This window comes from Paramormyrops kingsleyae, chromosome 23 (genome assembly GCF_048594095.1).
Source record: "Paramormyrops kingsleyae isolate MSU_618 chromosome 23, PKINGS_0.4, whole genome shotgun sequence".
Lineage (NCBI taxonomy): Eukaryota > Metazoa > Chordata > Actinopteri > Osteoglossiformes > Mormyridae > Paramormyrops > Paramormyrops kingsleyae.
Genome location: NC_132819.1, coordinates 7,368,091 through 7,394,567, shown reverse-complemented (window position 1 = coordinate 7,394,567; position 26,477 = coordinate 7,368,091). Strand labels below are relative to the sequence as shown.

At 43.8% G+C, this 26,477-nt stretch overlaps 1 protein-coding gene across 4 annotated transcripts in view; it reads right to left on the bottom strand.

Moving 5' to 3' along the window:
• Positions 1-26,477, bottom strand: part of col8a2 (collagen, type VIII, alpha 2) — a 92,238-nt gene that overhangs the window by 25,797 nt on the left and 39,964 nt on the right. For 3 of the 4 annotated variants that reach the window (XM_023832075.2, XM_072705587.1, XM_023832076.2), the window contains one exon: positions 25,954-26,090. The gene's annotated coding sequence lies outside the window, so the exon portion shown is untranslated. Of the gene's footprint in view, positions 1-25,953; positions 26,091-26,246; positions 26,453-26,477 lie in introns of those variants that run through there. The other variant, XM_023832074.2, reaches the window with a different exon arrangement.

Genomic DNA, 26,477 nt, shown 5'->3' with positions numbered 1-26,477 from the left:
AAATACTTTTGAAGAAAACAGATAAGCAATCTTCCATGGAATGACATGTAAACAAACATTTCAGAAGCATCTACTATATGATCTACTAATGAGATAAAATTATATATATCTACTGTTCACAAGAGAGCCGTCCTTTTTACTAAAAAATGCAAATAATCACATTTTGGTAGCTAATCACCAGTGAATGTTGGCAATGAACCATGAATGTGCTGCAGTGAGAGTTCCTAAGTGCAGGGCGAGACCACAGAAGCACAGTCAAAAGCTGATCGGCCCACTCCCATGTCACTCACTGATGTAAGACATATCATTGGCTAATGAAAAGGTTGGCCCTTCTGTATGAATGACCGCCCCTTTTGTTCCCCCCACCTTTAAAAGACGCTGGAATCGCCCCCTGGCTAAGTGCTTTTTATAACCAGTTTGGGGAGTGAGGTCATTACTGGGCTTCTTCAGGTGCAGTGGATACAGAGCTGCTCAGCCGGCCAGTTTGGCAAGGGCCTCGGTGTTGGGGTGCGGTTATGGCTTTTTTTGTGTTGGGCCGGTAAATCCCAGCACGGTGAGCCAGGATATTATGCTCATCAAAACAACAACCATCCAATCCTCCACAAACAAATGAAATTGTTTATAGAGCTGGTTTTCTCATTCTCTCGGCCTGGTCAACAGAACGTATTTAATGGAAATAAAGGATAAGAGGTATGATTGGATTAACGGAGAGATCGCTCCTTAGGTTTTATCGTCCTTGAACTAATAAATAAAATAAAATTTTTATAGGTACAAGTGGAATCATTTTCACATCTGTTCTTGTCATAAACACAAAGAAATTACAACAAATTTATGCTTAATAGGTTGTTAAAATGTCTAGGCCTCGCCCAAATTTGCTGCCTTCTGCAGTGAAGCATGTAAAAATCTTTAACGACAATAACCTTCCCGAGATAATTATACTGCTCCCGGCCCACTTTCACCTGTTCGGGTGCATTTCCCAAAAAAAGCAGCAAATCCCAACCAAGTCAACTGCTACGTAGCCAGACTAAGTAACACGTGCAAGACTCGTTAGCCATGTCCCTGATTAGGAAACGAGAAATATATAACTGTAGATACCTCTTTTTTCCCTATGATATCTTCGATTGGCTCTGAATGTGGTAATAAAAATGTAGTGTCACATGCCAAAAAAAAGGGGGGGGGGGAATGGTAAAAAAATTGTAAAAATAGTAAGATGCCTCAGTTTCTCTCAAATACTGTTCTTCCCTCCGATTGCAGTCCTGTGAAATGTTCTTGTAACCGTTCTGTCATGCAGGAAAAGTAAAATCTCAAAGGACTCTGTCAAAATTAGGTTCAGCTCCTTAAGGAAAGATTTGTTAAAAGCAGAAGGGAAACTCCTCCTCCGCAACACTGGGGCTCAAGCAGGGAAGTACATTTGCATTCCATTTAGCCGAATATAGATTCAGTCCTACTAGAGCCAGCACTGGTACCTTGACTGACAAAAAGAAAAAAAAATTACCAATAGTTTCCATAATTACAACCCCCCCCCCCCCCATCTAACAACGCTAAACATACGTTTTTCAAGTCCCGGCAAGGTGCGGTCAGTTGGCCAGCAGCCTGAATAAACGAAATTAGGGGGCAACGCTTGGATGATAGATGGGGCCAATTTTCATAGCGAGCAGTCACTTTGAAAGCGCTTGGCAATGAATTACAGGAGACACCAGGGAGGATGGCAGGGACTTCGCATAAACGAGGAGAAAAACGAAACTTTAAATTCATACTGAGATTTACCACAGTAAAAGAAATCCTGGGAACGAAATGTAAGGAAATAAAATGGCAGTGGAAAAAAAAAACATGAAAGGAAACATTTTGTTAAATGCAGAAGCACAGCTCAGAGACCGCTGGAGACGTACAGAATGTAATCTCAGACAATCCAGCAGAAAATGGAAAAGTTCATTTTAATGAGATCGTCCTGCTTCACTGATTCTGTTCTATAACTCAGGATCCCCTCTGTGCAAACCAATGTTTTTCCTCATGTTCAGCTTTGTTCTTGACAATGAAATGTTTCTGAGGATTCTCTGTAAGTTAAAATCTCTGCTGTAGCTGATTTATCAAGAACTCAATGTCAAGAAAATGGATGAGCAACTAAATCGGGTGAAATGCACTATATGGATAAAAATATTAGAACATCTAGCCATTTCACCTACAGGAACTTTTATGGCATCACATTCTAAATCCATAGGCATCAATATGGAGTTGGTCCCCCCTTTGCAGCTATGACGGCTGCCACTCTTCTGGGGAGGGTTTCCACAAGATCTTGGAGTGTGTTTGTGGGAATTTTTGCTCATTCATCCAGAAGAGCATTTGTGAGGTCAGGCACTGATGTTGGACATGAAGGTCTGGCTCGCAATCTCCATTCTAGTTCATCCCAAAGGTGTTTGATGGGGTTGAGGTCAGGGATCTGTGTGGGCCAATCAAGTTCTTCCACACCAAACGTACCCAACCATGTCTTTAGGGACCTTGCTTTGTGCACTGGGGCACAGTCATGCTGCAACAGAAAAGGACCTTCCCCAAACTGTTCCCACAACATTGGAAGCATTGAATTGTCAAAAATGTCTTGGTATGCTGAAGCATTAAGAGCTCCCTTCACTGGAAGTAAGGGGCCCAACCCCTGAAAAACAACCCCATACCATTATCTAAACTTTACAGTTGGCACAATGCAGTCAGGCAGGTAGCGTTCTCCTGGCATCCACCAAACCCTGGCTCATCCATCAGACTGAGTTCTGTGGTGCAGTGCTTTACCCCACTCCATCCAATGCTTGGCATTGCGCTTGGTGTTGTGAGACTTGCATGCAGCTGCTCAGACATGGAAGCCCATTGCATGAAGCTCCCTGTGTGCAGGGTTTATACCAGGAATAATGCCAGAGGAAGTTTGGAACTGCAATTATTGAGTCAACAGAGTGTTTTACACATTATACGCCTCAGCATAGCTCTGTTATTTTACATGGTCGGCCATTTATGTTGTTCCTAAATGTTTCCTCTTTGCAGGGAAGAAATTTCACAAACTGACTTATTGCAAAGGTGGCATCCTGTGACAGTACCATGAATTCACTGAGCTCTTCAGAACGACCCATTCTGTCACTAATGTCTGTAAACCTGACTGCATGGCGACGTGTTTCACTCAGGGAGCCACTGGTGAAACCACTGTGCTGACTTGGGGATTTGAACTGGCAACCTTCTGACAACAGGCAGAGCCCCATGATCCACTGAACCACACATCACTCCCACTAGGGAGATACCTGCATCAGTGTGACTGTATTCTTCTTGAGGGAAGGTGAAATACGAGGTATTTCGTAGGTATTCCTCAGTAAGTCTTTGCTGCTTTTTGCTTTATTTTGAGTTTTGACAAAGCAATGTTAGGAAATCATACCTGTAAAGCACTAGTCTGGGCACTATTCTCTCACTCCTGCTGGATGAGAGCAGAGCAACTCAGCGAGAAACGACTCATCACACTTGCTGCTTCTGAAAATCCGCTCGGCTGAAGCATAGTAGGCAGCAAACTGGAAAGGATTTGTTTGATCTCTCGCTTAAATGTTCCCTTTGACTTCTCAAAATTCTGAGGGCCCGCTTTCCCCCTTCTGCTTGTTTTAAAAATTCTTTCTTTGATTTATAACGTCTTATGTGAATTCCACACCGGCCTTTTGAAATTGTTCCTCTGCATGCCTGCCAGGTGCATAGCTGTTTGTTGGCCCCCACGCCCCCATACACTAAAAAAGGGGGATGTCATGTGAAATATCCTCTTCAGAGGCTTTCAGACCCACAGATAACAGACATGCTTGCTAGACGAGTTACATAAGAAAATGTGTATTTTGCCTCAAAAGCAGCTACATTTCTGTATTCTGACCACCCAAACAATACCAAACAGGCCCCAACAACTACTGTATGAATCTAGTTGTTTTATTCCCTTAAAAGCAGCGTGGAAATGTGATTTCAATTAGTTATACACAACAATGCTAAGAACTGGAGGTGAATTGGGGATCATAAATGCAAAACTGTTACTCAAAGCACCTAATAAAGCAATCAGCTCTTCTTTAAAGGATGTGGACGTCTTTCTCCTTTGTTCCTTCCTAATTTCCCACGCCCTGTTTATCCCACAAGAGCCATTTTATGCGCACCATTTTGGTTAGCCACTTTAACGTTTGAGGAGGAAACACCATTAATGAAATGCCACAAATATTTAATTTATCATGCCAGGCCACAAAACCCCAAACCAAATTAAGGCAGCACAGGACTTGGGAGAGACCAATCTTGGTCACGGAAAGAAAAAAAACACACACACACGCATAGAATTGCCTCAGTCTGGTAGGGTAATCACTATAATAGTGATTAAGATCATTATTATTTTCTTTTGAAGTAATAGGGATGCAGAAGACAGACCATAGATGAACAAAACCACAAGAGCTTGTTTCAGCTGTTTATATTTCCATTTTTTTTGTTCTCTCCAGATAGAAGCTGAATATGATGTATCCCTGCAAAAGAACACAGCCATAAATATTTGGATATTTCGAATAAACACCACTCGTGCTGCCAGCCAGATAACAATCATAATTCACCCTTCTTGACGCATCATTCCCCCCATCTTGACCTCTCATTTTTGACCACATGCTATGTTCTTGACCTCCTGCCAAACTCTGTCTCCAACTCTGGCCACAGGTGTGCTGGTGGCTTCTTATATCTGTGAGTTACATCACAAGAAAATGTTTGAAGTCTGCTAGGTTGACTTAAGACAGTGGGATCCAGTACCCATAGAAAACACTGAGGCGGTTGCAATAAAATTGTCTTTGAATTGAAACTCATTAAAATTCTAATAAAGGCTTTAACTCCACCCAAAAAGGCAGGCTGCAAACATTTAATCTTTATGTGTCTCATGTCTAATTCTGTCAGTAAATCGGCATCCTACTTGTTTGTAAACTTAGTATTTATGTAGCCTAACTACCTCAAATCCACCACAAATCCACCTCAAATCCAATTTCTGCCCAGTTCATTGGCTATGTTTTATAGCTGTTGTTTATTTTATTTGGCATTTTTTAACCAAACATCACTGCTGTTTTGCTAAAATCATGGCAATGCAGTCTGGTTATAGTTCTGTAAACAGCTGCGAGCGACATTTATCCAGCTCGACCCTGTATGTCTCCATGATGGCTGTCCCATCAACACAGAACCAAACAGGTGGCAAAAACAGGAGTGGTGCACAAAGGGTGGGGTTGGGGGTGCAGTTGGGGCAGTTCTGTTAGAGCGATTATTTTGTAAAAAAAAAAAAGCTTCTGTTTTATAGAAATTTATGAATAGTGCCAAACTACACGCCTGCCTCCAGGTATAAGCCACTGAACAGATTGTTCTTTTGTTCATATAGGAGACTATGGACTTCAAAGAGTTTTCTTGTACTAAGTTCATAGCTGCATTCAAAGGAACTCAATTAAAATTCTCAACCACATTCTTTCATCCCACCTATTTCTCCATAATCAAAGAGTCCTTTCAACCTGTGAGCCATGACATTTATTCTCCTCAATTATGTCAGAGTGACATAGTTAAACCAGAATGTGACAGCCACATATAAATGTTATCCCAGTCCTGAAATGGGGGCGCTTTTGTGGCTCAGTGATGCGGCTCTTGGATATTTGGGCCCGGTCCACAAACCGAGGCACAGGATTTGAGCTGATGCCACAACAAATAGCTGGTCCATTGTTCTCCGAACATGACTATGGTTAGTCAGATGGAGGGAGGAGGAAGGAGATGCCGGACGCAAAGCCATGCCTCAGCTATACCGAGAAATATCCCCATGAGAAAGTGCAGTGAGCAAAGCAAGAGGGACGCATATTTCTACTGGGCGGACTTGGATGCCAGTCAGACCACATCAGGAGCAGAATAAATACTGGCCTGACCCCGGGCCTTATGAAGGACTTGACAGGGATCAGACGCAGAGATTAACCTGGGAGAAAGTCAGCATAGACGTCTCACACGTGAATGACATACAGTCCACGCACATGGTCCGTGTACCTTTTTTAGCCAAGAAGTCGTTCACTAATGCTGACAAAGCACTATTATTTTTAAATAATTCCCCTCTTTGGTCTGGTATGGAAAAGATTGTGTTTACTTAGACATAGATCAAAAAAAGAACCCAGCAGATTGCAGTATTTTGACAAAGTGCTTCCCTCATTGACTGCTATGAGTAATCCTGTTTATCCCAGAGGGACAACCACTAATAGACAGAGATCTAAGCGCCAGGGATAGCAGCCCAATCCCAGACACGACGGCAACCGCTCCAGTCCGGCTGCCATGGGAGGAGATGCTAAGAAGAATTAAGGTGGGCCAGTGGGAATGGAGAAAATCATAAAAATACTTTATGCCATTTATACCAGACCGATTCTGGCCGATGGTATCAAATAGACACTCAGATCACTTTCTTACAGGTTAAACAGCATTTTCTCAGCTAAGAGCCAAACACAACCCACTCAGCTCACAAATCCTGCTTCCCAGCTGCTGTTTCAGCCGCTGCATAATATATGTCAGTCTAGCAGAGTCATTGAATGGGAGGCAAAGTATTCATGGTCTAAAAAGGACACTGCTGTGCTGTAGACTCCGCCAGCTGGACGGCGTGACGTTTGTTTAGTCCTTCATCGGTAAGGCTTTCTGTCATCCTCATGCAGGCTTTTATTACCAGAGCGAGAAAGTGGAAATCACAGCCCTAGATAAAATGTCCTTTTCTATACCTGCACACTAGGCAGCATGGGGCTACATTTGTACGAGTGTTCACCTCACACCTCTGGACACCACTTAGTTTTCTCCACTCCGCGTGTGTGGAGTTTGCATGTTCTCCCCGTGTCTGTCTGTGGAGTTTGCATGTTCTCCCCGTGTTGTCGTGGGGATTCCTCCAGGTACTCGTGTTTCCCCTCACAGTCCAAGAACATGCTGAGGTGAATTGAAGTTGCCAAATTGTGTGTGAGTGGCGTCTGTGCCCTGTGATGGGTTGGCGCCCTGTTCTGGGTTATTCCCCGACTTGCGCCCCTTGTTTGTGGTCAAGCGACCCCTATAGGCCAGGAGCGGAATAACAGCGCATACGACACCAAAGCGAGTGAAAAGCGAAGGCTAGAATGTACAGGCTGTGTCGAGGGGCATCATGGTTCTTAACAGTGGATTGGGAGCAGAGAAAGAATCTGCAATGCATTAATAAATGCATATGCAGATACCAAAAGGTGCAGGATGATCAGATAGGACAGCGGCTCTGTTCTGGAGCAGATGTTCTGATGAGACTTGAAGTTCCAGGATGTATAGGAGGGCCAGACTGTCTGCAGACCAACACTAAACCATTAGCTGAAGTCTAGTGATGTAGCTCTATTTGTAACCTGTGTATTTCTGGTTAATATACTTGATGTAATGTTTCACTAGAGATGTAGCGTGGCTGGTCAATGACCAGTTCTTCATACCCATATCTCCAGACACAAAGCACAAAGCCTAAAAAAACCTAGATCACATTCTCTCCTTCTGTCACTCCTAACAGTACTGATACTGTAATAATAGTTTATTAGCAGTACTGTCCTTATAATTAGAAGCAGCATCTAATAGGGCATTTCAAAGTACTGTATTTAGAATAGTATTTGTTACTTGTTGTGTGTCACTTAGCACTTGGTACTGGACACATTGCAGGCAAACACAAAATGCGTAAACGTCTAAACTTTTTGGCACAATCTCATCTTCTGTGGCCTCAGGAAGGGAGCCTCACTGGGCAAGGATCCAGCTATCTATCCCCCACCCCCCCCAAAGCCCAAGAGCTTCACTTCTGACCTAAGTTAGGTGACGACAATGTAAAAAAGCAGAATTATTGAACGCCCCCCCCCCCCCCCCAGGGGCCCCTACAGGACTATATGGAAAAGATGGCTCATTATTCTTGGCTAAGTGAAAAGATTTGAGTGGGTCCAGTCAACCAGGAACCAGTTTAAACCCCCACTTCCCAAACGCAGCCCCACAGCCAACCCAGAGAGGTACCTTGTGCCTGTTCCCCAGTGCCTGAGTCTGTCACACATCAGAGGGACGTTTGGGGAAAGTTTATATGTTTTTACAGGCAAGTGAAGTGTTTCTCCACCAGTTTAACAGACTCATTGGTTGTCTCAAACTCACAGATCATTAAAACCTACGACACTGTTTTACAGAATACTCTGTGATCACAGACATATGCCTTTACTCCCTACGGTTACTGATTTTCATGAAGGCATTAAAACGCTGTAGTATATGATGTGGGGTATATTTTTCGCTTCACATTTACTTTTCATTTCATCGATTCACTTTTTACATTTATTAAGCTGCATCTCAAAGCTGGACATTATCTAACAAGACTGAAGCTACCGGTAGAAAACATGCCCTGCAGAGCCGGTTCTGGTCAAAGCCGGTAAGCGAGTGGATTTCGGCCTGCAGTGTCTGTGAGCAGCGAGATCGTGGGCTGCCTTGTAATGATGCCGGTGATAAAGCTTTCCGACCTGCCTAGGCACAGACAGACCGAGCGTTCAGGAGGAATTCCGTCATCAACTTGATGGCACTTACTACTACTACTACTACTACTACTACTACTACTACTACTACTACTACTACTACTACTACTAATAATAATAATAATAATAATAACCCATTTACTGCTACCTAGACCAAAGACACTGCAGTCTCTCTGGAGGAGGGAATCAGCTGACCCTGCTGCCTCGGCACGAAGTAGCTATTACCGTGTTTGCACGGTTTCCTCCTCTGCTACTTGCTGTTTTCAGTGGGTTAGGATCTGGTGCCTATGATCAGAACGTCACTGGTTCAAATCCCAGAGTCTGCGAGGCCCTTAACCCCCAACAGCTCCAGGGACTGGCTGACCCTCCCTTCTCAATTCTATGTCACTTTGGACAAAAGCACCAGTTACATAAAGAAATTAATTGTTTTTGTTTGGCGTTATTATTTAATTACTCATATATAATCATCTACCGTTTTGGTAATATAGCTGTACCTTCTTCTTCTGGAAGAAAGTCTATTATGCAGCATAAGACTTGTACTGTCTTATTTTTTATCATCCCCAGAGAGAACGAGAAGAAAAATGACTGTGGGAGCAGTTAACTTAGCTCCCTCCCTCATGCGCACTAAATCTACCGAACACCATTCAGTCCTGTCAAACAGAGAGAGCAGGGAGGAGGAGCAGACACAAAAGCAGACAAGAAAACAAACATTGTCTGACTTGCTCGTTTTGTTTCCCAATGAGCTCCCTCTTTCAGACATGGTGCCTGAGGGTCCTTAATAGAGAGCCTGTGGCTTTCATAGAAATGAATTAAGTGCCTGAATGACTGTATGTGGGAATCACTGTGCACTTCTGTAGGTATTTGAGTCAATAGCAGCATATCAGATTTTGGGGAGTATAAGCCACAGATTTGGGGGGGGGGGGTCAAAATGACTGGCTATATACAAACAGGCATATCTGTCCTCACCACACATGAAAGCAGAATAAAATGTAACACTACTTGAGGACACAAATAATGTAGTAGTACATGCTTGCTTAATGAATTAATTAACCAGTAATGAAGTGTTTGTTACACATGCACTGATTCTATGCTTGTTCATCATTAATCAATTATCATGGTTCATGTATTCCATTCAGGAACTATATTAGTTAATAGTTAACTCATTAGTTAAAATGCATGAACCATCATTGATTAATGATGAACTAACACTTAGTTCATGGTTAATTAATGTATTAAGTAAGCGTGTTCTACTACATTATTCATGTCCCCTCAAGTGTCACCAAATAAAAATACACACTATCAAGCACGCAGCTTATGCACTAAAGAACAGCGATCCTGAAAGTTCCCAGGTGGCTGTCAAGAGGCATGCATTTGTGCAAACGAATAAATAATGAGTCTGTGTGCATCTTATATTACTGATACAATGTTTGTCTTTCTCTGTTTTTTTTCTGCTGCTAAGTTTCATAGACAAATAAACTCAGTGGTTCGTGGTAGTTCTTTTTTCAACTCAGGAATAAAGCGAAACTCAAACATATTTTGTCTTTTTAAGGACTTTTAAGGACCAGACTTTAATGTTTTGATCTCATCTTGTGTTGACTGTTGTGACTCTGTGTCTCTGCTTGGCAAGCTTGTCACGCCTGCTGTTGGTCTAATATACAAGAGACTCCTAACCAGTACCACAAAAAGAGAGAGTACTACTCCCATACAGAGTATCACTCCTGTATAGAGCATTACTCCCATATAGAGCATTATTCCCAGATAAAGGATCACTCCCATATATAGCATCACTCCCATATATAGCATCACTTCCATATAAAGCATTACTCCCATGTAGAGCATTACTCTTCTATAAAGCATCACTTGCATAATGCATATACAGCATTACTCTCAAATAGAGCATTACTCATATATAGAGCGTTACTCCCATATAAACCATTACTCCCTTATAGAGCATTACTCCCCTATAGAGCAACCTTCTCATATAGAGCATTATTCTTGTATAGAGCACTACTCCAGTAGAGAGCATTACTCCTGTATAGAGCATCACACCCGTATAGAGTATTACTCGCTTATAGAGTGTTACTCCTGTATAGAGAATTACTCTCATATAAAGCATTACTCCTGTACAGAGCATTATTCCTGTGCTCACATCCTTGCACTGGCTGCTGGTCAAGTATAGAGCTGAATTTAAAGTTTTATTATTTATTTTAAAGCTCTTCATGGCATGGCTCCAAGCTATATCTCTGACCACGTCAGTCTCCATTCTAATGCTCAAGTCCTACAATCCTATGATCAGATGATATTCAATTTTCCACATCCTCAGTTGAAGCTCAAAGGTGACCGGGCCATTTCAGTAGCTGCTCCAAGACTTCCTCCATAAAATCATCCCTTACAATCGATATTTTAAGTCAAATTAAAAAACCTATTTATTTTACCAGGCGTTTCAGTCACTTCACAGAAGTAGGCTGCCTGTTCTGTCTTGGCTTATTCTGTCTTGTGTTGCTGGCTTGTGTTTTTCTCCTAATTGCTTCTAACCCAATGGTTATTTCTTTTACCTTCTGTTTTAAATGACTTATAGCTTTGCCTTTTACTCTTAATTTTTAAGTATTTATAGTTTTATTTTAATCTCAGTTTCTCAGTTTTACATGACTTACTTTTCTCTTTTAAATTGTTTAAACGTTTGCCATACCCTAGTTGATTTTATTGTGCGGCCCTTGGGTCGACACCTGCTGTCTTTTAAATGTGTTATATAAATACAGCTGACTTGACTTGACTGTGCTATCATACAGAGAGACTGCAATCAGAACTGGAATGCGGCTCCTGTGATAGACACTGGAAATATTCCGTGCCTCCCATGGGAATAAAGTAATAAATCAGTCAAGGTCATTCAGCCAACCATGCTGGTCCGCATACCTATTAGCTATGGAAAAATGTCGGAAATATACACTAATGGGACTTTTGTCACCCTTATGACTCTTTAACTATGGGAGGGGGTGCGCAGCTCAGAAACAAGCCAAGCCCAGCCTCTAACATTCTTGGAGAGCACAGAAAAAGGGCGCAGCGCCGTATAGTTTCAGCAAAGATTGGAAACTATTTGGACAGTGGGACCCGGCGCTGGCACTTTGTCTCACAACTAAGTAGATTTTTGCTGAATAATGCTATTGACAGCAGTGAAATAGAGAAGCAAGCCCAGGCAAGAGGGAGAAGGGGGAACAGTCACAAGAAGCAGATTAGTATAGCTATTGGGTCAGCAATCCGGCGCTGTATTACTCCAGCAATAAACATACACCTATTACACCACGGCACAGCTGAATTCTCGAATCTGATTGGTCAGACGGGTGCCGATTAATTTTCTGTAACCGCACACAGAGTGCTAGTCAGGCGAATCACAGTAGCATATCAATGCCGGTCTTATGATCTTTAATTCTAACAATTCTAATTTCATTCTAAGCTTAAAATGCCACATGCAGGACACAGTCTTAAATTAATGGACATTAATCAGTGTTGGAAGAAAGAAGTTTCACCTCTGCAGTAGCATATTAGAAATGCATAATACAGGGCTTGTTGTGCATTAACCCTTAAGTAATTGCTTTGGTAGAAATCAATTGTTATAAAATCAGTTTCAAAATCACCCTGGTTGTTCTGAGACATATAGCTAGTGCAGATCCAGTGATTGGGTGTTCTGTTATTTATCTAATGTCCTTCAATCTCGATGAGCCTGAATTTGCACACTGTTTAATATGATGCAGACCGCCGCCACATTCTCTCAATTCCAACTTGTTCACATTCACTGCTGCTTTACTTCCACTGACAAATATGACTGTCTTGAGCATCCCTTATTCTGCAGCTGAGGTTCAGTTTGAGAAAAAAAAAAAAAAAAAAAACAAACCTATAGGATTCTGGAGGCTGTGTTTGAGCAATTTCAGGGAACCCTGGAAAGTAAAAAAAAACTTAGGGAAAAAAACTATACAAGGACCAAAATAACAAATGTACTTCTCTGTGTTAGGTTAAACAGCAGTCAATGAACTCCTGTAAGTTTTGAAAGCTAAGAGCTGTTGATGACACAATCTTAATTCATAATCGTCTAGGCTGCACAGTCAAACACAAATTGTTTTTAAGTATGCAATATCAGAAATATTTATGCAGACGATCTGGGACACCAAGGCCAAATGGACTCTTTTGTAAGCTCAGTGCTTACTGAGGCAGGAGATCCGCGTGACTCATGTCTGAAGAACAAAAGCCATCTACCAGTCAGGGTCCAGACATGTTGGGGGACATTTATTCTACGTGTCTGTATTGCATCTACATACTGCACATAGTATTCTTTTAAATTTTTCCAATCAATTAGCATTACATTGGCAGACAGGAGAGCAAATTAACCAGCTGTTTCTGTCAAACTGCCTACATCAACTCCAATAACATCTGTAGTCCATCAAACCTTCAGAGGATCAGAAAGGGACTTCTGGTTTTGGATAAATACTACTTTTAGTTGCATGCAAGAGAGATATTTAATGCAATTTTAGCATCAAACAAACATCTGGGTTATTCCAAATCCCTGCTGTTGTGATACAGGTCACCTGTGTCTCCCATTAAGCATAATGACTCTGCCCAGATAATGCGTGTAAATGTTCTGCCAAGGATTCTGGGTTGTAGGAAGTCAGTCTGCAAAATAATCCATGTAATTAAAATACTCTTATAACCGTGTTGTAATGTAGACGGATTATACGGCGATAGGCAACCTACGTCTCGTACTTTAGCACCTGGGCAAATCAAGGATTCATGTTACATTTTAATCAAATGTATCTGAGCACAGATATTTCTCCCAGCAAACACATGTGCAACAACAACAGTATGTAACATGATACTAGGTAACACTTTGCTTATAACTTAGTAACTTAATTACTACTCTGCCAGAGTCGGCACCCGTCCGGCCCGGTCTTCCATGTCCTGTGTTGCTGCCCATTCTGTTACCCCCCCCTCAGCCCTTGTGTGTCATTTTGCTTTCTGGGGTGCCGCTTAGCTCAGTGGCTCGAGCCTATAGCTTAGAGGTGGTGTAGCCCAGTTGAGGTTTCAAGGCTGGCGTGAGACCAATCTCGCCTGTTCTATGTTTATTAGGTTTGTTGTGTCTTAGTGTTTATTACTCGGTGTATTTTCCCATTTTTAAGTTTTCCCTGCTTCTGCTGTTTTACTGTCTCTGCATATTACGGTCCTATTCTCTCTAGTGTTTGCAGGGTATTCTTAGTCTTTAGTGTTTATCTGTTCATTTACTGTTACTGCTTCCACCTGTTTCATGTTGTTCCTGTGCCTTCCTTGATTGGTTAACTGATTATGAGTTACACCTGTCCCTTGTTTTCCCTGGTTATCTGTGTGTATTTAAGTGCCTGTTTCCTGTCTGTTGCCTAGTCTGTCATTCGTCATCTTCATACTGTTGTGTGTTAGGAGTTCTGTTTCATAGTCCTGCTCCCTGTGTTGCTCTGTTCCCTGGTGATATTATTTTATGGTTTGTTTAATAGGTTCTTCTTTTTTCCCCCATTAGTCTTTGATCCTTCGTGGTCCCTTTAATTTGTGCCTTTCCATAGTGTGTTCTGTTTAATTTAATAAACCCTTGTTTGGCTTAGAAACACAAGGGGATCATCACCCTTTTCCCACCTGCACCATGCCACGCTGTAACACTACTCAAGTACAAATCATGAACAAACATAGTAACTGTTTGAAGTGCATGAACCATTATGACTGATTAATGATGAATGAATGTGGGATTAGCACATAACTAGCACTTAGTTTCTGGTTAATACATTAAGCAAGACTGAATTACTACATTATTCGTGTTACAATGCTTTAATGGATATGTTATAACATACTTTAATGATAACAAAATGACCAAATAAGATGTAAATTTGTAAATGAATATATTAGTGGAATGAGTCATAAGAGGAAAACAGACACCTATACCAAATGAATATGTTCTGATGTACATACCCTTCCCTACACACACACACACACACACACACACAGGTTTATAATAATATCTTTGTGGGGACTCTATTTATTTGTATGGGGGAAAACTCTAATCCCAACATGACAACCTTAACCATAAGTAACCACACAAAATATGAGACTTTTGCCATTGTTTGTTTTTTGATTGCATTCGCAGATCTTTGTGGGGACCTGAAAAATGGTCCCCACAAAGTCAAAATAACAGGTTTTTAGCACAATGTGATATCATAATGGAATCGTACATACTGTCTGCAAGGCTAAGATTAAGATTAAGATAAAAATTTAATACTGATCACGGGGGAAATACCTGTGAATAAAGCAGCAAGGTACGTAGAGCGCAGAGACAAACACACACACAGGGAGACAGACGATGTGCGAAGTCAGCGCACATAATGCAAACAAGCAACCATGGTGCTAAGTACACAGTGCGCACTGCAATATGCTGAAGAAAAACAATAATATAATATTAAGGAAATAAATAAATACTGAAAGATAAGAGATTTCAGAGGCCAGTGGCAGGGTCTGAAGGGCATTGAACATCATCTCGGAGGGTATATCTCCGGCTTGAAGGGGCCGTTTCTCTGTCCTCACATGGTCTTTGCTCTGTGGATCTCTGCCAGCCTCCCCCTGCCCACTCCAGCCCAAATTTACACCGCGCTGGCGTGTACTTACGCTGATACAGTCAAGTGACTGATTCACTGAACAAAAAAAGACCAGTTATGGGATAAAAAAAGCTAAAAACTAATCATGAGAAGAGATTTCTGTCCTAGAGGGAGAACAGAGTGAGGGTCGTGAGAGAGTTTCCAGCCTAGCTGAAAGAGGCAGTGTTTCCTACTGCGGTGGGGGTCACAATCGCGCTGCTGTCGTCCCTGGGGGTACCACAGTGTTTTATGTTACAGGTCACTTTGAACCACAGAGCAGCCGCCCACAGTGAAGGTTTGTCATCAATTTAACGATGTTCAAATGATAAATCAGAGGGATTGAATTCAGTTGCGGACAGGGATGAGATGTGGCGCTCACAAGGACGGATAGTGGCGTGGCTGTCATTGCACCCAGATAAGTGCGTCAAATTCTTCTCATGGTGTAGATTAAGTGTGCTACAGATATGTGTGAGTCTCTGCTGTAGTCCCTTAGCGAAAGGCACTTAATTTTATCCACATTTATGAGGTCAGTGGCTCACATGTAAATGCTAATTGCAAGCAGCTTATAAAACTGATCTTGTAACTACCAAACTGTTTTCAAATTTAACCTCTAAACATTCAGAGGCCACCCAGTGTCTTGAATGATGGCCTTTCCCATTCTGTTGACCACCATGAGTGTGACGGTACACAATGCCAATGTCAGATCACTGCTTGGATCTATGAGCTCATTCCAGTGCCGAAGGTGAGGAAATCCAGTAAATCCACAAAGATGGCAACTTGCAGGGCTTCTTGGCAGATTGGCTCATGAAAGGAGGAGATTGGGCCTCTAGTGGCTGAGACTAACCTCATTTCTGCGTCAGTTGTAGGGAATAAATGGAAGAAGCATGACCTGACAATGGAAACACCCTCTCGATCGTGCCACCAGCCAACTAACAGTATGCATGTTTCCGCTGATGCCATTTCAAACCACTGCTGGATCAAAGCTGTCATGTTCCCAGAAGATAACGACGTGCCAGCACCCCCCCAGTAGGTGAATATCTTGGCAATCTTGAAAACAAAGCGAAGCTTCCTCTGCCTCTCGCTAGATGCACCCCAGGAGACTTCTTGTGCTGTTTCGTTCTTCTTTGGCCGATAAAAATGCTATTAAAGATTGGCAGGTGAAGAAGTGACTCCAGAGTAATATTCTGCTTTGCATTAGGGTCAGAACAACAGGGCTGCATTTTTATGAGATGTATAAAAGGAAAGTGAAAGAATAAAGGAGATTGTGTTAGCATCTGCAAGCCATATGAAGGACACTACTAATTGACTCAAATATTGGACTAATAAACCACTGTGTTTGCTGACCAAAGGAAGACTTCAATCATTTTTTTCTTTACCAGAAAAAATAAGGACTGAAATATTTTCGAATAAGCCATGAGTGACAGCGAGAGTCACCACATTCCATTAATCCATCCAGACAAGATTAGTCTTTGGCCGGCTGTCTGAAGCAGTGTAATTTCTGAGATTTCCGTTCCATGAACATTCCTTGATTTCATGTTTACTTTAAGGGGGACACTGAACTGATTTAATTATAAGAGAGTCTGCAATACAATGTGGGTTATTCAGTATTGTGGGATTTTCTGGCCTTTGCTGGTTTTCTTGTTTTCTTCGATCAATCAAAATCCGTTGCCGTGCTGTGCTGTCCAGACACTGGCACCCAGAAGCTCACTGCACCTACAAGGACTCTACACAGAGTGACAGCGCTAAAGAGCTGGTGGTTGGATTTGGGGTGTAGGCATTCACCCCCAACCTTCTTGATGGGCCTTGTAGTAATGATGTCTGAGGTGTGGGCGTGCTTATCCAGCAGTGTTATTTCAGAACTTGCAAACAGCCCCAGTAACATTTATTTAGGCAATGATGATGATAGCTGGACAGAGTGACACTATCAGGTCCTTATTCTGAAATTAATGACAGGAGGTGGTCAAGAATAGAAGTGTTGTCTACAGCAGCTAAGCCTTGAGATATGGTACTTAACCTCAGTTTTGCAGAAGTCTTTCCGGAAGCTTTCCCCCCTGTACGCACTACAGAAAATCCATGAAGTTAGTAAAAACAATCAAGGGAATTTTGCATTTTACTCTTTTATCTGATGGATTTTATTTAAAGGAATAAAGAAATCTATAGTAGAGAAAGGGGCTACAAACATTAAAGAGTCCTGCCTGGGGATTGAACCCACCACCTTTGCATTATTAACAGTTCTTTACTTGTCGAGTAACAGGAGGTTTTAGAAGCCAGAACTGAACATTTTTATAATACTTGGTCCATCCAGTGCAAACTAAGCCTAGGCAGAGTATTGAAGTGAGCTACATCATCAATACACAGCTTACAACAGGCTCGTCCTTCTCATCTCTTGTTCTGTGCCCAAAACATTAGCTTTTACTAGTATTCAGTTGTCTCATTAGACAGGCAGCTGAAAATCACTATTATGGTACATATGTGCCCATGCATAATTATTGTCTCAAATTTCACGTTTACTCTCTATACTATAAATCTACCTCAGTTTAGCAATAACCAAAAAGGTGATCTTCTTTTAGCAAAGTCATATTAATTTGCGTCGAAAGCAAAATAAAATAATAACAACTAAACGTAATATGTATGACCTTCACAAAGTTCTTCTCTGAGGATATGCAAGTGATAATGTGCTCATGTACTGAAATTCCATCCTGCAATTGGACTGATAAAATGTCCAAAATTACAGTAAAGCAGAGATTTGAAGTGATGGTAGAAAATCCCGAATTAAAGATCCGGTGGGGGAGAGGGTCAGGCGTCTGTTGTGAACTGACTGCGATGAGCACATGTGTGACCCTCCCAGACTAGGTGGAGGTTATTCCGGGTTTGATTTTGACACCATGACACAGATCGGATCCCATGCCGCACTGTCGCGGTGAGAACATCACAGACCACTTTCAGACAAAACAAAGGCCGTTTCAGCAGGCCAGGCGAGGTTCAAAACACAAAGAGCTGGCTGGGAGCAAGTACAGGAAAGGCGGGGGTGGCGGATGGGAAAGAAGGAGCAGAGGAGAATAAAACGCCTGGCCATTATTCTTCTCTATTTTGGAGGAACCCAGACAGATGTATTACAGTGGATATGAAAGCGCTTCCTCCACAGTAAGCGCTTAATTCTAGGTTTCAGACTCCTCTGGCGTCTGCAGAACACTCACATGGGGATATGTGTGAACAGAGTTTCATCTGAAAAGGAAGCCAGGGGGTTGTGGGCAATGGGGCTGCAGGCAAAGGGGGTGTTGCTGGGGGGGGGGGGGGGGGGGTGCAGGCAAAGGGGTGTGGCCAAAGGGGTGTGGCCAATGGGCAGGGACGGATTACGGACCGGGCCAGCGGGGCCGCTGCCCAGGGGCCCTTGGGGTGCAGGGGGCCCGTGGGGCCCCTAGCCCAAAACAATTTGCAACGCTTATCAACAATGTATTTTCGTTTGTCTATTTTAGAGGGCCTACATTCTTTGATCCTCTGCCTACAAGGGCCCCTGACCCTATAGGGCCTCTGGTGGAAACATGGAGGGAGGGCGTTTGGCTGCCAAGGGCCCTTGAATTGTGGTGGTTGTGGTGGTGGTGCTGGTGGTGGTGGTGGTGGGGGGGGGGGGCCCTCGCGAACGTTTTGCCCAGGGGCCCACACAACCCATAATCCGTCCCTGCCAATGGGGGGTGCGGCCAAAGGGGGTCTGGGCAAAGGGGGGGGGGGGGGGGGGGGGCGGACAAAGGGGGTGTGCAGCAGTGCTACAAAAATCCAGGGCCCCCAACCCCACAAAATACCCCCCCCCCAAACATCTAGATAACCGTTGTTGCCGATTCACACCCGGACCAAAACACCAGGTAATATTTTTGCGTACTTATCACCTGCTGACACTCCAACGACAAGCTCCCGTTGAACAAGGGGTGACATAAATCTTGGCATTTGTAATATCTATTGTTAAAAAAAAAAGCAAATTCGCATTTGACACAAAGGACCTGACCTAAAGAGGAACTTGCTGTTTTCTTGTACAGTCTTGGATCTGCTCATTGGATTTCAGTGCCAGACATTGAACAAGAAGGCAGGGGAGAAGGAACAACTAAGACAAATAAACTCAACCTCCACAGTCCAGCTAACTCCGCCCTGTAGCCAACATGACTGCATTGCTTCACTTGGATTGTCTTAAACAGGTAAAACTAAACCAAACAAAGGAGTGAAGTCTCTCCAGCTGGCTCTCCTGTCCCGCTATATATCTGCTACATGAGGGAGCTGTGATTTTCATATTCTTCTAGGGGAATTGGCCAACAATCAATCCCTCTCTCCCTTGTGGCCGTTCCAGCCATACCACACACACAGCCTCGCGTTACCCGACAGGCTCCTCACAGCCACATATTACTGCCCACATTAAAGCTTGGGTCCCCTCAGCAGCTCGTCCAAGTCGGCCCCTGCCATAGTTCAGCGACTCCTGTCTTGTCGCCGGGCTGGCCTTGCTCGTTCTCCACGAACACCATGCTTCATTGGACTTCATGGAGCTGTTCATGCTCGACCCATACTCACGCCAGCGTTCCACTTAATCTTTCAGGAGTGAAGTTCATGAACCGAACAGCTCTTCCAGGGAGACAGCTAATGAGACAACGCTGCTAAAAATGTACTGCCGAGACATCAGCTAAGGGCGCAATATGTTAACATTCGTTATCACAAACATGACTCCTGGAGTAAATGTTGAGGGATGAGGCAGGAGTGAAAGGCCGCTGAGGCTCATAGCTTTACAGTTCTCTCATCACCGACACCCTTTTACCACCAAAGGGTAGACAGACTCGGTCCTTAAGATATTTATTATTAGAAAAATAAATAAATATAAGACCCAAAACGCCGTTTGCTCTGCTGTCTTCTCTGTATCTCTGCTAGAGGATCTACTTGCCTACTATAGCCAGTCCTTGATTACACCCCTTCTGTACATACACCTAGCCACGGACCGAGGTTTAAATATTTGAGCATATACATATGCATGTTTGTCTGTGTGCCAATTTTATTACGAGATGACACATTCTGCCCTTGAGTTTAATAATGCATGTTTTATATTTTAACTGGGTGAAGTCAAATTTCTTTTGCAGTTTGAGATGTATTTATACAGCTGGATATTTTTACTCCAGAAGTACAGGTAAAGCTCCCTGCTCAAAGGTACAACAGCAGCTTCCCCCGGTACCCAAAATGACAACCCATTGATTGCAAGCTTTACAGCTGCCATATGTGGATTTGCGGATTATGGCTCTGGCCTACGATCGGAAGGTCACAGGTTCGATTCCTGTAGCTGGAGTGATTTCTCCGTTTGGTCCTTGAGCCAGACACTTAACCCCCAACTGCTGCAGGGATTGGCTGACCCTGTTTTCTCTCTTGCTTTGGACGAAAACACTTGCTCAATAAATAAATGTAAATGTTTATATACAGCTCGAACCTTCACACGTGTGACTGAAGGTTCTGGTCCATTTAGCAGAATGGGCCCAATATCAGAGAGCCGCTGATTCAGGACATGTGGACACAGTACCCCCCCCCCCCCCCCCCCCCCCCAACTGTCTATCACTACAGGCTGCCTCCAGCTCTCTGGGAGCGATGCACACGGAGGCAGGGGGGACCAGCTGACACAGCACTTCCTTAGTGGGGCCCCCTAGCGGCCTGCAGGCGATAAGGAAGCCTTTAAAGTCTCGCCATTGAGACGTTTAAGAGCGGCAGTGATGACAGAGCCGATGGTGAGCGAAAGGAAAAATAATAACAGGCGGCTGCCAAGCGCTCCCGTCTCTCCCAACGCCGCCAGTGGAACGGAAAAACACTCCCGCGTCCAACGGGGGGGGGGGGGAGACTCCGAGGGAGTGAAAGAGGGGAAGAGGAGGCAGGAGGAAGGGGGAGACGCAGAGAGGCATGCAGATGTTAGTTTTATTAGTGTCTCCTCCAGCATGCTGTGTGAAATTCCCCCTGAAGGGGGGGCACTGGTCATGTGGTCCATGAAAAGTCGAGTCAATGAGCGTATCTGGATGTATTATTTTAGCCGCATGCTGCTACCCTGCTGAAGAACACCAGGTTCCTGTACATGTGTTGCCTCCGTGTTCACTTGGCCTACCAGCGTGTCCATGCTTTGACAAAAACCTATAGCTGTGGGCCTCCCCCCCACCAGGACTCATTATACTTCCATAAACAGAGCCATAAATCACCTCTGAGGAACCCAACTTATGAAGAGCTTCCCCTCGCCATTCAGAGGTCACTTCCTCCCAGCGCCTTGCAAACACTTCCCTGAAGCACGCTCTCAATCTCCCGGACATGCCTGCTTTGAGACTGTCTTTCGCTTATGTGAAACTGTGGAACTGCGTCTGTAGAGCATTTGCAGGACATTCGTTGCACCAGGGCACGTCACTGGTCCAGCAAGCAGAGGAACAGGACTAGATATGTAGGCTGACACAAGAGCAGAATAGACATCCTCATGGATATCAAATGAATAATCAGCTCAGCTCAGATTTACTCCCCAGTCTATAGTCCTGGCTCCCTCTGCCCTGCAAACCACCCACAATGCATTCTGAGCTTTCGGACACTCATGCTCACGTTTGATGAAAATGAACCTTAAGCAATGGAAACGCACCAAGTGCCATGGCCCTGGGCGACGTTTCCCCTGCGCCGCAGCACGCTCGCTCGGCCTCGGCTGCCATGGCCCAAGGCGACGTTTCCCCTGCGCCGCAGCATGCTCGCTCGGCCTCGGCTGCCATGGCCCAAGGCGACGTTTCCCCTGCGCCGCAGCACGCTCGCTCGGCCTCGGCTGCCATGCAATTACTTGTCTCTGTCAGGAGCAGGATTCTTGTTTCGCCGCCAGCACACATATAGAAAAGCACAAACTCTCCGTGTGGAGAAAAGAACAAAGGCCTCTGCTAAAGAATTAGAACGTTTCGCGTTTGGAAGGTAAGTCGGTCGGGCATTTGTGTTTCCTTGGTAATGGGAGTCATTCCACTTAATTTCCTGTTTCATCTGTGCACCAAATGTACCAGTTACAAAGATCCATAGCAAACCGGAGTCTGCATTTCTTCTGCAGTGCAAGACAGTAGGAGATTACAGGCAAAATGACACACATCTCTCTATAAATTACTTTTGAGATGTTTAAATAATCATTTTAAACATTTCACTAACAAGAAAGGACAGCCAGAAAAGTTGGTAATTAAAATATCATTAAGACTAAAACCAGCATTCTCATGTTCTAAAAGTGTGAAAATCAATCAGCCATTCAATCAAAATAGTATCTTACTTCCACTGGACACCTCAGTCGACCAGATATTATAAAAGTACTTTAAGAGTTTGCATTGCATTGCTCTATATAAAATCTTACAGATTTATTAGCTAATTTACCATCCTTGTACCCTTTAAGTTATGAGTCAATGCAATATGTTTTCATAAATATTCACTGTCTGCACATCACTGTCTGTATCACTGTCTGTGAAGCCAGTTCCCTTGCACCGTCTAGGTAAGTAATCACAGAACTGCAGAACAGCATTAGAAATACTGCCCTCTTGTGGCTCCAATGGTATGAGCCTGGAAACTTCAGCCAATGCATGCTTTAAACGGTGCTGTAATGGGACAACAGCGGTGTTCACTGCCACAGATGTGTCCCTGCACTGTGGTTTGGCATGAAATGGAGAGTGACGGGAAGTCACTGGATTTCACAGCTGCGACTGGGTGCGAACCAAACCAGTCAGCACAGTAACTATACCAAGGAAGAAAAACATCCAGGCAAATCATCACATGCTCACAATAACAAATCAGACACCTTGTGTCAAATCAGCCCTGTGCTTTGAAGTGCTAATGCACCCAGTGGGTTTGTACGAGCACTTTTAATGTGGTGACAGATAACCTGCAGCCAGATAAAGTGGTAACTCTGATTTTCAGCAGGATCAGAATCCGCTATCCCACAAAGGGAGGTGCAGACTGAGAAAAGGAGCATCTCTGGAAATGTTCTAGTAGTACTGCTTTGTCTAAACTACCAGCAATGTTTGCTATAAGCTTCCAGGTTCAAAACAGACAAGAGCATAGACTGATTGAACACGAGTATCAGATTTAAAACTGCCTTAAACCAGGAATATCAGGAATTCTGACAAGCTCTTTACCACCATTGTTTAATTTTTGGAAAATAGAAATGATTTTTCATTAGCTCACATCCATATATGCTTTAGCATAGCATTCCTTTGGAGGAAAAATAGCAAAAAGCAACCGGAACTGGCTGCAGGTTTAGCACTGGATTAAAATTGATATGCTGTCTTCCCAGAGCTCAAAGTCCATGCCCACTCAGGCTGGACGGAATCCAACAATTTTCAAAAGTATTTTGTGAATGTAGACTCCACAGCTTCAAGACAGACTTTGGTCCAAGCAGTGAATAACACAGTCAGGCATGTCAAACTGACCATAAGCAGATCCGTATTTATAAACCTTGTTGTTAACCGTAATTTACATCAGGTTCCCTCAGGATGAGTGAAGTTCTATTGAGGAGGATGGTAGGGTCTCATCTCAGCGGGATGGTGCTGCTCAGGCTCTAGCGCGTCTGCAACCAGGAAGCACCGCGAGATCCCTGGAAAACGGCTCGTCCAAAGAGGCAAATTGAAGAGTAAATTTCCAAACCTCAGTCCATTTCTCGTTGTTTTTTGAGATGAGGCTGCCAATCAGAGGTGCTATAAAGGGGGGATGGGGTGGGAAGGTCAGGATGATTCTAGGGGCTCCTAAATCATAGGAGTCCTAAAACATTTGCAGCATAATTGGATTGGTCTGGGTTGGGGGCCTGCGATGGGTTGGCGCCCCATCCTGGTAGATTCCCTGCCTTATACGCGAGGCTTCCGGGACGGGGTCCAGACCCCCCGTGACCCTGAATGGGTTGGATGGGTTGGGGCCCAATGTGATATGCTTTCACAGGGTCCAGAATCTCTAGCTGTACCCAGGCTACCAATTAACAAAATTTACTCATAATTCTGTTAAAATTCCCAAACTCACTCAGTTATCCTGTCCATGTACTGAGGGAGTCTTGGAAATTTTCTCTTCAGCTGTCAATGGTTACTAAACGGTCCTGCAATTACAGCCCCTCCAGTGCCCGAACGTGTAGACCGACTAGAGGGGGGGATGGAGGTGTTGCTTAATGGAATGAGAGGACCTCCCAAATTAGGGCTTTAATGTGCAGACATGCATACTGCGCAGACTTTGCATGTTATGACTGAAACATATCTAAGAAAAGGCAGTGAGATCCCGCCCCTTGTACTGGCTAGCCAATCACATGTCCCATGAAAGGAGTGAGATAAAACATGAAGCATCTTCCACTGCATCCTCTTTGTTTGCCCTCCTGGTGGCATCTCAGCTCACCTATATTGGTTTTTCAGGCACTAAAGCACACTCAGCCCAGAGGGATAGCGAAGGAGAGAGAAAGAGAGAGAGAGAGAGAGCGCGAGAGAGAGAGAGGAGGGGAGAGAGAGAGAGCAGATGCCAAATGTTTTTGAGAATGTAGCATTTCTGGGCTGGGTCTGTTTCAGCACCGTCAAATTCTAGAAACTGAGTCCTGCTGCTCAGTAGAGGAAAAATGTATTATTGAATCCTGTCCCCTTGTGTTTGAATTGGATAACATATTATGAAAGCAGTGAAAAACACCCCGGAGCTTGCCCAGAGATTCAGATGCAGAACGTATCATGAAATTGGCTTTGTTTTTTTCTTCTTCCTCTGCACATGAAAAATTTTATGATGCTGAAAAAATATCGAGAAGAAAAAGACTATATTGCCAGCAGTGTTTGGACGGGAGGAGAAAAATTCAAGGTGCGAGGACAAAATATACATGAGGGACTCTGGCGGAGGGGGGGGGGGGGGCTGTTTGCGGCAGAGCCAGTCACTGACATGAAACACCCTCCGATCAAATGATACTGTCACAGCTTCAGTATAAAGTCAACAAAAACATTTGCAAGTTAAACTGCAAGCAAGCCGCGATATACGACCAATAAAGAGGGAAAGCTAGACCTGGACAGGCAGAGGAGAAAGGAATCCTCGATGCATGACAGCATAGCTAAAGCACGTCTAACGGGATGTGAGCTGTGCGGTGGCAGCACCTGTGAGACCTGGAGGGCGATGGGGGGTGGAGGGGAAGGGTGGGTGCTTAGCCTGAATTACGCTACTGAGCACTAATCTGCACTCTGAGCGAGCGGCTGGCATGATGAAGGCCACGGGGACACTTGTCAGTCACAGCTCCAGAAGGCAGCTGCTCTCTTTCTCTGGTACCAGACCTGCAGTCCAAACCCAGCGCAGCACCTCCTCCCTGCCCTCCCCTAGATGCACTGGACGTCCTCTGATTCTACGCTGCATCACGCCACGAGAGAACCGTACTCTAAGTATAATGAAGTTTTTTGATTTTTTTTTTCAAATCGAAAAACAGATGAAAATGAGCTCTCCAGAAACATAATCAATGCCATCCCCTGGCAGAAACTCTCTCTGCCTCTCAGACACAACTTTGGGAGCTTAGAAGAATGAAAAAGATTGACAAGAGAAAGCATTGTTATAAATGCTGCATTTTGTTTTTAATCTCCTCAGAATTATTCCCCGCCTAGAATTACCGTACCAGTGAGAATTATGCAGGTCCCATGACTAACAAAATAAAGGCATCAGCTTTTTCTTACACTTTTTTCTGATGCACTTGGCTTTTGTACACTAGCCTAGACCAACATGTGATATTAGGAAAAATGCAAGAATTACATGAATGGAGATGAAAGGAAAACTCTAAAAGGAGAACAGGAGTAACTCCTTACCTTTCTCTACTGTCTGAAGAAAAATGAGAAATATTTCTTGGTGTATCGGTGGAGCTTCTGGCAGTGATCTTCTGCTTTTTCCTTCAAACTTCAGGAATTAAGGAGATGGAGGGGAAAACACTTAAATGCACAACGTCCTGCAATTAAAAGGAAATAAAATATCACACAGATGTAGGACAAAAATAAAACGTTTTTATGTCTGCAGGTGAGAGATTCTTTTTTCTTTGTTTTGTTTTTATTTGTCTCTGGTGAAAACTTAGTCCATGTGCTTTTTGCAAGGAGGAAAAAAAAACCTTTTTCGAGTGCTGTCCTCTAGACTGACTACAAGTTGATTTGTGAAGCACCTTCAGAATCGCTGTGCTCACTTGCTCATGGGTTAAAGTAGGAGGGAGAAGCTGGAGAGAGAGAAGCGAGCAGAGCGAGCAGGAGAGCGAGAGGGAGCGAGAGAGCGGCCAGAGTTTCAGAGACAAGGTGCTGAGGCTGGATCCCGGTTCAGTGAGAGAGAGAGGTTCTCTCAGCCGGGC